The sequence below is a fragment of the Grammomys surdaster genome, unplaced genomic scaffold, assembly GCF_004785775.1.
Source record: "Grammomys surdaster isolate TR1022 unplaced genomic scaffold, NIH_TR_1.0 125973, whole genome shotgun sequence".
Lineage (NCBI taxonomy): Eukaryota > Metazoa > Chordata > Mammalia > Rodentia > Muridae > Grammomys > Grammomys surdaster.
In genome coordinates, this window is record NW_021620790.1 from 3977858 (window position 1) to 3993831 (window position 15974).

Consider the following 15974-nt stretch of genomic DNA (forward strand, 5'->3'; position numbering starts at 1 on the left):
TGTATTGGCAGAAATTAGTAGTTGACTATCCTATGTCTGTTTGTCCTTTTTGGAGAGTATTTTGTCTGTAGATTAAATAAGCAATTTCTGCTCCATAGCTAACTTGTCATGTTAAGCAATCTTGCCTAGAGGTAAAGATGCTCATTTCTTCTTTGAAAGAGAATAGGGAAGCTGTCAGTATCAGACATCTATAATTGTCAAATGATTCTTAATAATGAAATAACATTAAAAGTCACATTCTGTGGATTCCTGGTATTTTTAAAGACTACCCATCTATGATGATTATATTTGAACTGTAAAACCATAGCTACACTCAGCCATTTCTACTTGAGTAAATCGAAAGCACTTTAGTATAATTAAATTAGAATTTTACCTAACCATGATTTTACTATCTGGCCCCTAACTTGTACTACTTAATCATTCTAAATAATTTGTATTAACAGCTATAAAATAGCTGGGTCAAAGCCTTGTGTTCTTCAATGAGATACATAGGTACAATGCATATCTAAGATTAACAGTATTAATTTTAAATTTGTATAAATATACAGATTTATACTAATGAAAACCTTAATTATTTATTGATAGATAAATTCTGTACCAATGTAAAAAATTGTAACTTTAGCTTTGTATTAATTATAAAGATTTCTATCAATGTAAGTTTATGGCTAAATAATACTTTGTTTAAGAATAAATTTAGTAATCCATCCCATCTATTTCCTCCCTTGCCAGGGTTCAGCCCTGACAAAAGTCAGCGGTCGTCAAAGACAGGAATACATGGTAGGTGAATAAGAAAATACACAATTGAGAAACAATACTGATAGGTTGGAGTTTTTGGCACGGGAGCCCTTGAACTTGAGAGTCAAGGTACTCACTTAGACCTGACTCAGCCCCTATTTTTTGTTGAAATTATACAAGGAAGTTGGTTTACAAAGTTTATAAGGGGATGGTTAAATGCTTGTCTCTTTTCCTGTGCCAAAATTTTCTTGTGATACAGATTACTACATATTTAGAACAAAAAAAAGTGAAATACACTATCTCAAACAAAATTTTACAGTAAGCATTTTTTTTATACCTCCTGACTGCCAGTCTGCATTGAGGTGGGGGGGGCAACAGTATTGGGTTTACAAAGTCAGTGTCTTTCAGACATATGCAAGACAGTATGGTTGCATAAAAGGACAAACATGTTGTCATACTACTGATCCTGCTGTCTTTGTAATTTTTGGACCAATTTGACTGTCTAAAAAAGCATCCTCACCTAACCTGTATGAAGAATTCCTAGGGGGCTTTCACCATTGCCCCTAATCCCAAGAAACCCAGTGCTAACTTTCTGGAAAGTATGTATAAATTATTTCATCCTCAATTTTATGATAAAAATATTCTATTTTTATTATGCAGAATTGACACTAAAACTGGAGGAACAGCTGCAGAATTACTCATCTGGCCCACAGATCTAGGTTACTTTCATTTCCAACTAAAGTGAATGACTGTAACATACATTTCTCTTGAATTCATCAACAACCTTACTTTAATATTATTGGTAACATCAAATTTCTGGATATCAAGTGGGCTCCTCCTACATCTTGCCTGATCACCAAATATGAGTTTAATCAAGAAAGGAAGAAAGAGAAGGAACAGTAAATAGATAAAAAGAATGACAAGTACTAAGAATAAATGCAGAAATGACATCACAAAGTGCTTGTACTAAAGAACCAGTCCTTGGGGCCTCTCAGTACTCATACTGGGGCCCACAAGAAGCCATAGCCTCATACTCTGAAACATGGTAACCCTGGCAGGTTTTTCTTCCTTGTCATCAGGGGCCCCAGGGATCTTGAGCTTAATGTGAGGTGTCTCCAACTCTCCTTGTTCAAAATTATGATAATTCCCAAAGTATCCCTTAAAATGAGAACTTATCTATAGCTTATAAAATAACCATAACCAGACACCCAAACCCAAGGAATCAGGCTGATGGCTCTGAGTGGCTTCTTCCTGCTAAATAGAGGTGATGAGAAATTCTTTGAAAGGCTGGGGTGTCGGAAAATTAGAAATATTAGGTATAGTTAAGAAAATTAGCTTTTGCATTTGTTACCTAGTCTCTGTATGCTAAGAAGGCTCAGCACTTGACAGAAGTTCTGACTGGTTCCATCTGTAAAGTTGGATGTACCAAGATCTACTGGAATCAGTAGCAATTCCTGAAGTTGTTCTTGAACCTAGTCTCTAGGCATCATCAGGGAGCAGGAGGCTGGAAGAGCAGATTATTTCAGCATCTCTGAGGATGAATCTTGTTAAATCTCTACATTCTGTATTATATGAATCTCACAATCAAAATTTTAATACCATTAAGATATTCATATGGAGTACTTCAAGGTGCACAGATCAGTTAAGGATGAAGCTTTGTTCATTGTTTGAGGAAGTGAAAGTCAACTGTATTTTTATGACTTAATTTTATCAATAACCAATTATAATAATTCATGTCATATGAAGGAGGGAATGAAGAATCTTAAAGATTCCATAACCATCAAGATTTATTGTGTAATTTTAGCTGACTTTTTGGCCAGACCCATTTTTATGCATAAGCCAGTTACTGGGCTTTTCCCATTTTGGAAGCATCAGTAGATCAAGTTAGCAATCTTGTTTGATTTTCTTGAAATTTTCAAGATATTCTGGAAGTCTTCCCATGTCATATCTGATCCACATCACCTTGGAAGTAGTCAAAAGCATTCATTTCTTTTCTGTTAATAGAAATACAGAACCATTCTTCCAAAATAGCATGCTCTTGGCCCACTAACCAGAAATCATTAATAGTATTGCTTGATCTCTCATCCAGAGGAATTTTAATATAATCACAAAACTCATAACCAAATCCATTTTGATAATTAAACAATTCAAAGCATTTGAAGTAATCTAAACAAATATTCTGTTGAGACAGTGTTTCTTTGCTGTCTCCTGCCCTAACCCACATGAGATCAAGTCCTGAGTTATTTATTAATCTACATATACTTAAATCTTCCCTACTATGGAGATTAATAGCTCTGTGAGTACACATTATAATATGCCCCTTTCTCTTTATATAATTCACAAGGCCTAAGCATCTATTATCTGAAATAAGTTAAACTTCCTATCTCCTATTTTCATTCTAATTTTTTAAAGATCAAATCCCTTCAAACTATACATCTTTTTATTTAACTTAAATTAAATTACCTTGTTCTTACTGTATAAGCATATTTATAGGCTTTATTTTGTTTTTACATGCCAGGGTAAACAATCCCAGAAATCCCATGTGGACACTTTTGAGAAATTGCCCTAGCAAGACTTTTAAAAAGCATTTGTTTATTTATTCTCCCTACCTCCTCACTTCCATAGAGTTTAATATCTGCTTGGCCTACAATCTGTCTCTCCACCTCTCATTGTCTTTCTCCCAGCTGTCACCTTTGCTCTTTGCACAGCATGGGCTACCGGCTTTTCAGCTTAAGCTCTTTATTTCTATTTTAAACCGCTGGAAGAAATTCCCATATGGTTTGGACAAAATCTGTATATTTGTTTCTATCATTAAAAATAATTAAACCAGAATTATATATATCTATGTTTTATTTACCAGGTGGCTGGAGGCATGTGGGTTTTATTATCTGCTTCTTACTTTCTTCCTCTTAGTAGGTGGCTATGTTCCTTTGTTCTTGTTTCATGAGGTGGAACCAGGTGACTAACCACTTCTTTCTGAGAAACCAGTTCCCTCCCATCCCCCTCCCCACCTCCATTTGATTTATATCATTTGTGTGTGTGTGTGTGTATGTGTGTGTATTCTATCCCAGAATCACTGAATTGTTTTAAATAGGAGGCTCTCTTCTACCACTTTTTGTGCCACATAGTGGTGAGTTTTGGCTCTACAGCTTTTTACTTCTGTCAGATCTCACATGTGCACATGCAGAGGAGCTATATTTGGATCTATTAATAACACACACATACACTTATTTTTTAAAATGCCTTTGCTACTCAAAGGCTGGGCACTTCTAAACCTACCCCTGCTGTCCCAGGCACAATCAGGGTAGTGGTCAGTGTTTCCCATTCATCTTCCCTGCGTCATGGTTATTCTTCTGCTATTCTCTGGTTTATTGCCCACACAATTCTAAGGGCCTTTTCCTGTGTCCGGCCATTCCTGTTGCTGTCTTTAATGATCAATCAAAAACCAATTGGAGACAAGGACCTTTAGCATTGGAACACACAAATTATCAATCGAATCAAAACACTAGAACCAGTCTCCAACAGATTATTTAATTACTTCACAATTCAATTATTTGATTACGAAATCTCATTCCTCATAAAGCATTTGGGAATACCAGCAATTTTTGAGATTCCTAGAAAGATTCTGGGAATTCCTAATGTTCTGTCCAGATTTGAGCGTTTCCAAGGAACTAGCTACAGTCTTCATTCAAGCCTGTGTGTAGACCCACAGGCACCTCTAATGCACAACCATTGCACAGAAGGCCCTGCACACCTAAGATTCAGCCTTTTTATTGCAGTTAGAGTAGTGTGAGTGGCTTATTAATTTGGCAATTTCATGATTGGCTAAAAGTGATTTCAGTTGGCTTAAACAATCTATATCTATTGATAGCCCCTGGAAAATTAGATATCTTCCTGATGGTGGCCATGTCTAGGGCAATTTCTTCTTGGAACAGTTTAGGGGACAGTTTATCCCAATATATAATCATATGATGCTAGTGTACTTTTATTGCATGGCAACTTGAATCAATGGAAAGCAGTAAGATCCTTCCCTGGCTCCCCAAGGCCTCTATGGACTGATGTTACTGTCTTTCCACCCCAGAAATGTAAGACGTCTGTTCGTAGTATCCATGAGTTCACAGTCCCACACCTTTCAGTAAATTGTATAAAAGGGAAGTCTTACTCTGCAGATGGTGGGGCATCTATAGAGTGTCATTTCCCTGGAGATTCCTGCCACAAAGAAGCACAAAACAAAGATATGCTGCCATGGCCACATTGAACTTGGAACACACATATCCCCAAATGTAGAATTAGACAGCATATTTAAAAGAGCATGAGAAGTCAAAATTCTTTCCTTTGTGGAAAAGACTGCCTCCAAGAAAGCAGCTTCTGAAGAAGTGACTCTGGTATTGTTATAATCAGTAGGTTACTAAAGCTGAAAGGCCTTCCAGGACATGGGCACCCCTCACACCAACATTCCCAATTAACACAGGTTCCCTGCCTCTGGCTAAGAGTTAATTCTGCCTGGATGAGTTGTACTGTCACTGGAGAACCTTTCAGTGTCTTACTCTTAGACTCAGCATTAGCTGCTGATGAGGTCTAAGGGTGAGATACGGGAGTAGAGATGACTGATTGAGGCTCTGAAGCTAATCAAGGGTGTCTGAAGCCATGCTGTTTGTATGGAACCCGTTTGTATGGAACCCTGTGCTGCCAGTGACCTGTCTCCTCACTAGATGCAGATAACACACCCTCTTTATTAATTAGCTTAAAAAATGACAGGCTTCTAAATGGGATGTTCATTTTTAAGAATAACTGTCACTGTTATTATAAATCTCCACCGCCAACTTGAAGAAATATAGAATCAACTGGGAGGGACATGGGCCTATGGACATACGTGTGAAGGAGTATCTTAATTAGGTTAATGAAAATAGGAAGAACTGCTCACTGGGTTTGAGTTTTTTTCTTTTGAGATGTTTCTACTCTGTTTTCCACAGTATTTTTCCATGTTTCATAAATGAAGGTAATGTTTCACTCTTATAGTCAGAATGTGGGTCTCTGGACCCTGCCCCATCCCCACCCTGCATGCTCACTATTATTTGTCCTTTACTTTCTTTTTTGAAATATTTGTATGTGGTTTGTGCATATGAGTACAGGGAGTGGTGAAAACCTGAAGATGGTTCCAGATCTCTGGAAGCTAGAACTAGGGGCAATAGTGAATCATCAGACATGTGTGCTCAGAACTAAACTCAGGTAGAACAATAAGTTCTTTTAACTGCTGAGTCATCTCTCCAGCTCTATTATTGATTGATTGATAATAGATATTCTTATAAGGGTAACATAAAATCAGAGAGCAGTTTTAAATTGGCATTTTTCTGACACCTAAAGATGTTAGATAGTTTATAGCCACTTGTGTTTCTCCTTTCAAGAACTATATATTTGGCTCATTGGCCCATTTATTGATTCTCAATTAGATGTGTGGTATGTATGTGTGTGTGTTCATGTGTGTTTAGTTTTTATAGTTCTTCATACATTCTAGATATTAAACTTGTGTCTGAGTGATGTCTGTTGTCAATATCTCTTACCAAGATAGGCCTTCCATTATTGTGTTTGTTCTTAGTGTCATTAGTCATTACTCACACATCAAAGACAATCTCAATTTTTCTTTTTCCAAAATCTCTTATGCTAAAAGAAACAGCCACACAACAATAGCCTATTCTAGGTCATTATTTTTTACTGACTATCTCTATAGAGAAGGGCTTGGGAATGTGAGATGAATCAGAAACAGTAGTCCTTGACTGAAGATTTAGAAAGAAATGTGTCAAGAAGGACATGAACACTATTTTTAATGGAGAAACCCTGTCTCAACACCTCCCCTCAAATATCATCTTTAATATTTAATTTTCTCATTGTTCTACTCTGTGTCTTTCACTACAGATGGTAAGCTTCATAAAAAATTAGGTTTGTTGTGCTTTTTAGCCACTATATGGGTACTGAGAATGCAACCCATGTCTTGTGGAACAGCAGCTGGTGTTCTTAATCTCTGAGTCATTCTTCTAGCACCTGAAATGAAACTTTTGTAGTTCAAAAATATCATTGCTATTGTATAAAATTACCTTATTTTACCCTCAATATTTTCCAAAATAAATTTTGATTATCTAATATTTATTTTATAAAATAAATCTGAATGAATCCATATTTTTGCTATATTGTATAACTTCAAATTATGCTGTCACCTATCTATTGGGTTTCAGGTTTGATCAGACTTGACTCTTTTGATTTTAAACTTCTTACGATGTCATGTAAGGATTTTTCTTTTGTTTGGTGTATTTATTTATTTCTTTGGTTGTACTTAACATATTTCATTATAAAGTCTCCATAGTCATCAATGTCAGTACAAATCACAGAATTCTGTTTTATTTATTTATTTATTTATTTATTTATTTATCTGATAATCTTATACATGTATGCAATGAAATATGATCACTTGCCATCTACATTTGTCTTTCCCATTCCAACATATCCATTCCAACACCCATTTATAAATTCATGATACCTTTTTATTCATAGCCTACTATGTCCAGTAGATGATTCCCATATATGGGCATGTAAGAATTCCTCCACTGTGGCACCTGAAGTCTACCACAGGTCACATCTTTAATGAAGAATGATTTTCATTTGTCAATCATCAATAACTTTTTAGGCAGAGGTAGAGCATGGAAAGTGTCTCCTCTACCTATAAGGACATTTTGCTTGGCTTGATTTGTGTTGATTTTATACAGGCAAACACTGTTAATATGAATGTATACAGCAACCATGACATTCTATTCTTCAGCTCTTACAAGGCATTAGACCTCCTTGATCATGTCCACACATCTTTTCCAACAAGGCCACACATCCACCATTAAGACCATATCTTCTTCAAACAAGGCCTCACCTCTTTTAAGAAGGTCACACCTTCTCCATTAGGACCAGACACTTTCTCACAACGCCTCTTAATCGTTTTTCAAGCAGCTACAGCAATTGGGGACCAAGCATTCAATCCTATGATCCTATGGGGGGGCATTCTTATTCAAACTATCACAGCTGTCCAGTGTGGGTGCTGGGTACCAAACTCTGGAAGAGTATTAAGCCTCCAAAGTACTGAGTTATCTCACCAGCTCCTTGAATTATGTTATAAAAGAGATTGTTTTGTTTTGTTTTGTTTGTGTCTGTGTTTACATGTATGTGTGCATGTTGGTGTATCCATCTGTGCATCTGTTTGAAAGTAAAGAGGCATTAGCTATCTTCCTTATCATGGTCTATCTTTTCCTTTGAGTCAAGCTCTCTCTGAGCTGCTGGCTTGTGTTTTCTCAGGAGGCTCCATCAATACTCCGGTCTTCTCATAGCTGGAGGTTCAGGGAAGCACAGGATTCCCTAAATGGTATTTGGGTACTGAGGTTCAAACTCTGGCCCTCATGACTGTTTAGCAAGTGCTCTTAACTGCTGAACCATCTCCCTAGCCCAAAACTGATTTTAACACAGGATGAGTGGTACAAATCAACTTTGTCTTCCACAAATGGATGTCCAGCTTTCTAGAACTATTTGAAAAAGCTTAAAAGTGATGTTGTTGAAGCCATGTGGGTTTCCTCCTGGATCATCTATTCTATTCCTCTGCATGTTTGTGGCAGTATTCATTATTTTATTATTGTGATGTTTCTGTGACACTGAAGTACAATTTGTGACCAGATACTATGATACCTCCATCTTAAGACAGCATTGGTTATTGTAATAGTTTGAATAATAATGGTCTCCACAATGTTTGGTTCCTAGTAGGTGGCCTATTTGGAAAAACAAAAAGGTGTGGCTTTTTATGGAAAAGGTGAGTTGCTGGGGGTTGGGGCGGGGGATTGAGTTGAGCATTGGGGATCAAAAAGCCCTGGTCAGGCCTAGTGTCTCTGCCTGCTGCCTAATGGTAAGAATGTAGAAATTTCTACATGCTTGCCTGTATGCTGACGTACTCCATACATGATGATCATGAATCAAGCCTCTGAAACTGTAAGCAAGCTCACAGTTAAGTGTTTTCCTCTATTAGTTGCTCTGGTTAAGATGTCTCTTCACAAAAATAGAACAGTGACCAAGAACATTGTTTACAGTCCTCTGCATGTATTTCTGTATGGCATTCCAGTCCTGAGAATAATGTCATTGTAGTTTTGATGGGCTGTGACATTGGATTTATAGGGATCTTTCAGCAATTGCCAAGTCACAATATGAATCTTACCTCGCTCTGAGCTTGGAGGACTTTGCATCATCTAGCCCTTCTTCTTTTTCTCTTGTCAGTGTTTTAAATTTCCTGCATGGATCTTACCATCACTGGCTAGGTATGTTCTTAAGTGCTTTTCTCTTTTGGTACTACATTTACAGGGGTTGTTTGTTGACTCCCTTCTTGCTGTGTTTGTTATACTGTAGAAAGACTACTAATGACTCTGTGCTGATTTTGTCTCCTAACACTGGTGAAAAGTTTACATAGGCTGTTCTTCCTCCAGGTAGGGTTTTTAGGGTCTCTTAAGCACAGGACATGCATATAGGAATAATTTGACATCTTTGATTTCTATCAGTATTTTGATATGTTTTTCTATTGCTTACTGCTCTGATCAGGATGTCACATGCTGTCCTGAACTGCGAGAATGGATTGCCTTGTCCCTCCCATTCCTGATTTTAGAGGATATGCATTAACTTTCCTCCATTTAATATAACATTAGTTAAGGATTTTTCTTTTTTTTATATTAATTTTTTATTAAGGATAGTGCAAAGTTAGTTAAAGTCCCACATAATGTGATAACAAAATAAGCTGATAATAATAAATTGACAGAAATACAAATGTTGAATGCTTTGATTGATGTAGGGTAGATTACTGAATTTCAACAGTAGCATTCAGGATAAAAATGCATAACCACAAAAGTGAAATCCAAAATTTAAATTTATAGTTTATATTTTGTAGACATAGTATTGTTTAAAACAATACTATGCACAGTAAGGAGCACTCTTGGTAGGCTTTTAAATATTTTGACTTAAAGTTTCTAGAGATTTGCTAATGTTGGAGACAGAGAAACCAGAACACATTCTAGTAAAGCATGACTCTGATCCTGTAATATCAAGAGAATGCTTAAGTCATGGAATATATTGGAGTGAGGGTTTCATTCATTTCATATTTATTTTTTTTAATTTTTTAAAAGTTTATTTTATTTATTTTTTTATAATTTATTTTTTCTCAAATCATAATTCATTCACACAGGGGTTATAAACACAGAAAGGCAGGATGTGGGGAAGGGAATGACACTGGAGTGTGGGTGTTCAGGGGGAATACAGATATCATCAGAACGGGGTATCGGCTGGGTGAAGGTTCAGGGGACAAGTCACTATGACTCTGCCTATGACTCCCTTGTCCTTCTCTAAGTTGGTATTGTCTTCCCAGGCTACCTATTTACAAGGTATATGACTACTCAGGCTTGTAAATTTCCACAAAAGCTGCCTGTTTACATTAGCTTATAGCCATCTGTTTCAATGTTTTTCCACTGAGACCCAAGACTTGGTGTTAGTATACATGTATGACAGGCCTATTGCTGATTTTAGGCCTATGGCTGATTTTAGGCCTTCAGTGTATAAGCAGAGTTGCCCCTGACATCTCCTCCCGTCTCTAAGTATAGAAGGGCCGTGGCAATTGTAAACTTGCGAAGGTGGGGATAGAGGCCTGACTTCCAGTATTTGAAGGGGACCTTGTAATGGTTCCAGTCCCCCTGTTGTTGTCCAGTGAGGCATGAGGGCCATACCTGTCCCGATGTCTTTTTCCTGGAGAGGGGATTCTTTTGACATCAACCCTTATGCAGTCAGGCTTGTCCCTCAGGGAACCCAGAGAGATATTTTTATCTTTTATTTATATTCCCTTGCATTGCTTAGCCTCACAGCCTAAGCAAGAATTCAGATCGCCTGTCAGAGGGGGTTCTGGGTGGCCCCTCTCTGCTTGGTCTAGGGGCAGAAGTCCCCCCTTTTAGGTTGGGTGGAGATTGGTTTTTGGAAACACCCTGTATAAAGTAACAACCTCATCTTGAGTCTCCTTGTCCTCCATAGCTAACTTATGATAATGTATCTGAGTAGGTTTTGCTATCAAATTATTTATCTGTTGTATCACAGAGTTAGTCTGCCTATTTGAGGGCCAGGGACCAGCAGAAAAAAGCAAAAAGAACCCAAATAATGGTCCCAAGATGGGAGGAAATAGGGTTGACAACCTTGCAGAGGCTGAAAACCAATTCTTGTACCAGCATTCATCTGTCTCTTCCTCTCTCTGATTTTTCTTAGGGCCTTCACTATCTGTTTCATGCTCTCTTTAACCCTCCTTGTCTTGTCTATGTAAAGGCAGCCTTCTTTTTAAAGAGCTGTACACAGTCAAGAGCTGTACACAGGCTTTTCTATTGTAATAGAGTAAATCAAGTCCAATAAGGATCTTTGCGATTTTAGGAGGTCTCTTCAGACAGCGGAACGAGGGATTTCTTCAGATTAGTGATGTCAATCTCTAGCTGTTTAATGTTCTTGTCAGTGGCCCTTCAAAGGTCTGAGTAGTGTAAGTTAAGAGGCCAGCATCTGGATTAGAACTTCTAACAGCAGACATCACGGGTGATTCATTTTTACCTGGAAAGGAAAAAAAAGGTAATTCTCAGGGAGATTTCTCTTCCTTGGATGTAAATTGTTATTCATCGTTGGGCCTGGCTTTGTGGGGGTATCTTTTTTTTTTTTTTAAATCTTTCTGGTAGCCAGTTAGCTGTGCCTTCTGTGGTATCAGACAAGCATATCAATCCTCAACCCCATAAGGGAACTGGGTCTGGACCATTACCAACATTAGTTAAGGATTTTTCAAACTTGGTTTTCATAATACTACAGATGCTTAAGCTTCTGTAAGTTATATTTTCAGCCCAAGATTGCCTCTTGATGTCATATTTTCTTATTCTTCTTCCCATTGTCCTCCTCATTTTCAACTTTCGTTTATGTTCACCTCCTCCTCTTTCTGCGCCTCTCTCTCCTTTCCCTCATCATCTTCTTTCTCCTCCTCCTTCAGCCCCTTGTCTCTTTTTGATGTGGCTGGACCCAGAGTCTTGAATGTACCAAGGAACTTCTGTACTATTGATCTATATCTGAAGCCTTCAAGACCTGTTTTTTAAAGGTAGAAATTCAGAACTTCTGTGTTTGCAAATGGCTCATCAATGATAGTGTTACATATGATGGCTAGGTGTCTGTGAGATTGTTACTTATTTACATGGTGTTCTAATTACACAGTTCCTAGTCTTTTAAGTATGTGTGTATGTATTACTTATCATGTTTATGTGTAAGACAAAGGACACCCTTAAATGTCATCCTTTTAGTGTCTATCTTGTTTTTTGAGACTGCTTCACTTTTCCTTGGTAGTAAATTGCTTTAGATATGGTGTTTGGTCAGAAAGACCCAGGGTTGTTTTTTTATTTTTTATTTTATTTATTTATTTATTTTTATTTTATGCTTCTCCAGTGATGAAATTAAGCAAGCACCACCATGGCTTCTACTTTTATGCACATTTTGCAGTTCTAAATTAGATACTCATGCTTTTCTTATGCATTTGTGGCAAGTAAGTACTTTAGAATCTGAACCATTTTTTCACTTCCAAATTCTTAGATTTTAATAGGTCTATTTAAGTTAGCAATTTTTTTTTCTTAAAAACAAAGCTTTAATCCAGGTTTTTTGAATATGGATTTGCAGAGTACAGGTTTTTTGTTTGTTTGTTTGATTGATTTTTGTTTTTTTAAATGCTTTTAATTTCAGTGTTTTAATTTTTAAGATTTTATATTATATATGTTGTATGTATGTATGTATGTATGTATGTGTATACATGTATGTTACTTGCTTGTGAATGATCATGGTGTCAAAGTTCACTGAAATCAGAGTTAATGTCAGTTATGAGCCCCCTGACATAGGATGTTGAGAACAGAACTCAGATTGTTAGCAAAACTAGTACACACTCTTAACAATTAGGCTGTTTCTGTATTCCATTAACATGCTACAGCAGTCTCATACTAGCCTCTGAGAGCTGACTGGAAAAATTCTCAGCACTGGACATAGTGGTGTATGCCTTTCATTTTAGCACTGAGAAGTAGAGACAGGCTGATATTTCCAAATTCTACACAAGCCTAGTCTACATAAAGACTTTGAAGTCAGCCAGAATTTTGTAAGCCAGTTAATAGGTTTGCCAATATTAAAATTTAGTAACATAGGTAGGTGAGAACTCTAGATAATTATGGAATGGCTCCACATTGAGACCTTGTGCAATGGTTAACATAGTCATTAATGAAAAGATTTAGAATCATTTGGAAACATCTTGGGAAACTATGAATGAATTTCTAGTGAGGGTTAGTTGAAGTATGTAAACTCATCCTGAATCTGGGGCCCATAATCCACTGGTCTTCCTCACTCCTTTCTGACTGTGGATAGACTGTGACTAACTGCCTCATATTGCTAATGCCATGACTTCTCTAACATGATGGGATGCATCACCAAAGTGTAAGCCAGAATACCACCATCCCCAACTTACATAAACTCCTGTTGTCAGGTATTTTGTCACAGCAATGAGAGTATCTGTCTCAAAGAAAAAGAGCTAGGAAATTGTTCTAATATATTCAAGACCCTGAATTCCGAATGTATGGAATATATGTATAAGATGTATATGAATGAAAATACATATTATGAATAAAACAAAATAACTTATGTAAACTTGAATTACACATACTACGTTTTAAAATGATAATAAATATTTAAGCCATAATTATTCTTAGTTATTATAACATGCTTTCAGTTCATTATATGAACTGTCACTTTATGGTAGAAATACTGTTTATTCTAGTCATTGTGTGTAAGTTGTGTGTGTGTGTCCCCAGAGTTAAATCTTGAATTTTGTTTTCCAGGTACCATCGTCTCTACTTTTAGAGACAGGGTCTCCTACTGTTCTGGAAATCACTCTTTTAAGAAGCTAGGCTTTCTAGTAAGTGAGCTTCGGGGACTTTCCTATCTCTGCTTCACTAGGAGAATTAAAATAAAAACAAGCTCCCTTCTCTTCTCCTGAAAGTAAAACACACATCAACTCTGCTAAACATAAACTGTTTCTCCTTCTACCACTAACAATGCCAGGATCAGGACTGGAAACAAAACAAAAACAAAACAAAAACAAAAAACAACAACAACAACAAAACAGGTTTAAGAGTCAATGATTCACCACTGTCACCACCTTCACACTTGCTTCTTGCCATGTTGAATGCCTCCAGTTCCTTCAATACTACTTAAAATTCCCCCACTACTTCCCATATCTACAGATCATGATGTTCTGGGAAGTATACTAATTACTTTATCAATGAGTGGCTGTCATACTACTATACAGGTTTTAGATGAAAATGAAACAAAACAAAATAAAAAATCCAAGCAAAAACAATAAAGTTACATATAAGTTAAGCAGTTCAGCTCTCTCTCAAGGTGGCAGCCTATGTTTGTCCCTTGTCAATATGAAGAAAAGTTTCAATATTGTCTCTGTGGACAATTAGTTGAGTGGTTTATCATCACCTTTTTCTAATCCTGGGGTTCCGTAACTAAATAGTCAAGGAAACATAATCAGTTTAAGGAAGCTAATTGTGGAAACATGATTGCACAGAAATCAATATGCCAAAATTTTGACTGAGCACAGTCATAAAATTGTATCCTTCTCAGTATGTCAAGAGGTTTATTAATGCTTTAAAAATAAAAATGTCCTTTTTTATGAAAAAAAGAAGCAACTTAATGAAGAGTTTATTTTGGCTCACAGTTTGAGGGCCTAGTCCATTGTGGTGGGGAATTATGTCATCAGGAACATGAAGCAGCTGCTCACATGTGCCTGCTGTTAATTAGCAGAGGGAGATGAACACTGGTGCGCAGCTCAGCTCATATTCTATATTTTATTCATTCTAGGACACAAGCCTATTTGATGCTGCCACCTATGTTTACTGATGAGTCTGCTTTGGCCATGTAAGGGACAGTATGATGAGGTAGCCTGTCCCTGGAACAGAGCCAGCAGAATATGAACCTCCAGGATTGTTGATGATTGCTGTGGACATTTGGCTTATATTTATTATAGTGTACATATTTTAACATCCCTCCTTCAAGAATTCTCCTCTTTGACAAGGTTAATGACTCCATGATAATCAGAGACAGCATCAGTCCAGGAGGTTGCTGAGGGCATGACAATGTCTCAGCAAAATTGTAGAACACTGTGTCCTCAGGACAGCTCTTAACACTGTGGGAAAGAGCTCTAAAAACACTGTGTTTAAAAATATGTAATTTCTCAACTATGCAAAATATAAGGATGAAGTATGAGATATATGTGGAGCTTTGTTGGTTGTAATCTCAGTTAGAGGTCCTACCCAGCTAGGTTTATAAAGACAGATTTCTGAATTATTTTGTAGTGTTAAAAAGAAAATATAAAATTCACTTGCTATCCTTTTCCTAAGAGTCAAGGACCTGAGGTCATGGAATGGTGATTTGTGGGATGGTCAAGAGAAACCTAGAATAAATAACTGAATTGATATGTAAATAAAAAGTAGGCTTTTGGTCTGCATGTGACCAAAAGTTATCAAAAAGCAATAGCTAGACTCTCAGAATTTTTCCTAGTGAGAACTGAGCTTCCCAGAGATCTCTTGAGATTAAACAGCTCTCCAAGAATATTTTCTAACATGATTTCTTACCTTAGTTGGAAATCTAAAGAATTATTTAGAGGTATACAGAAAGAAATCTATCCTAACAGCAGACAGAGCACTTTTAGAATGGTTTCTGGCTATCTGGTTTTGAATGGAAACTACAATTATTATTAGAATTTTCCTAACAAGATTTCTGACTTAGTCAGAAATTCCAAGAATTTTTTTATAATACCTTTTTTTCTTTCTTTCTTTTTTTTTTTTTTTACTTTGGACAACAAACTAATGAGCTACTTTGTGAGCTTTTATAAGTTTTACTAGGACAGAAATTTGTCTCAAATGGAGAGAACTGTCTTGAGCAGAAAGCTCGCTGTCTCAACCAGGCAGTTTTTAGAATAGCAAGTATAGCTGTCATGAGCAGAGCAGAACATAGAGAGCAGCCTGAAAAAGACTCTCATTCACACACACACACACACACACACACACACACACACACACACACAGAGAGAGAGAGAGAGAGAGAGAGAGAGAGAGAGAGAGAGAGAGAGA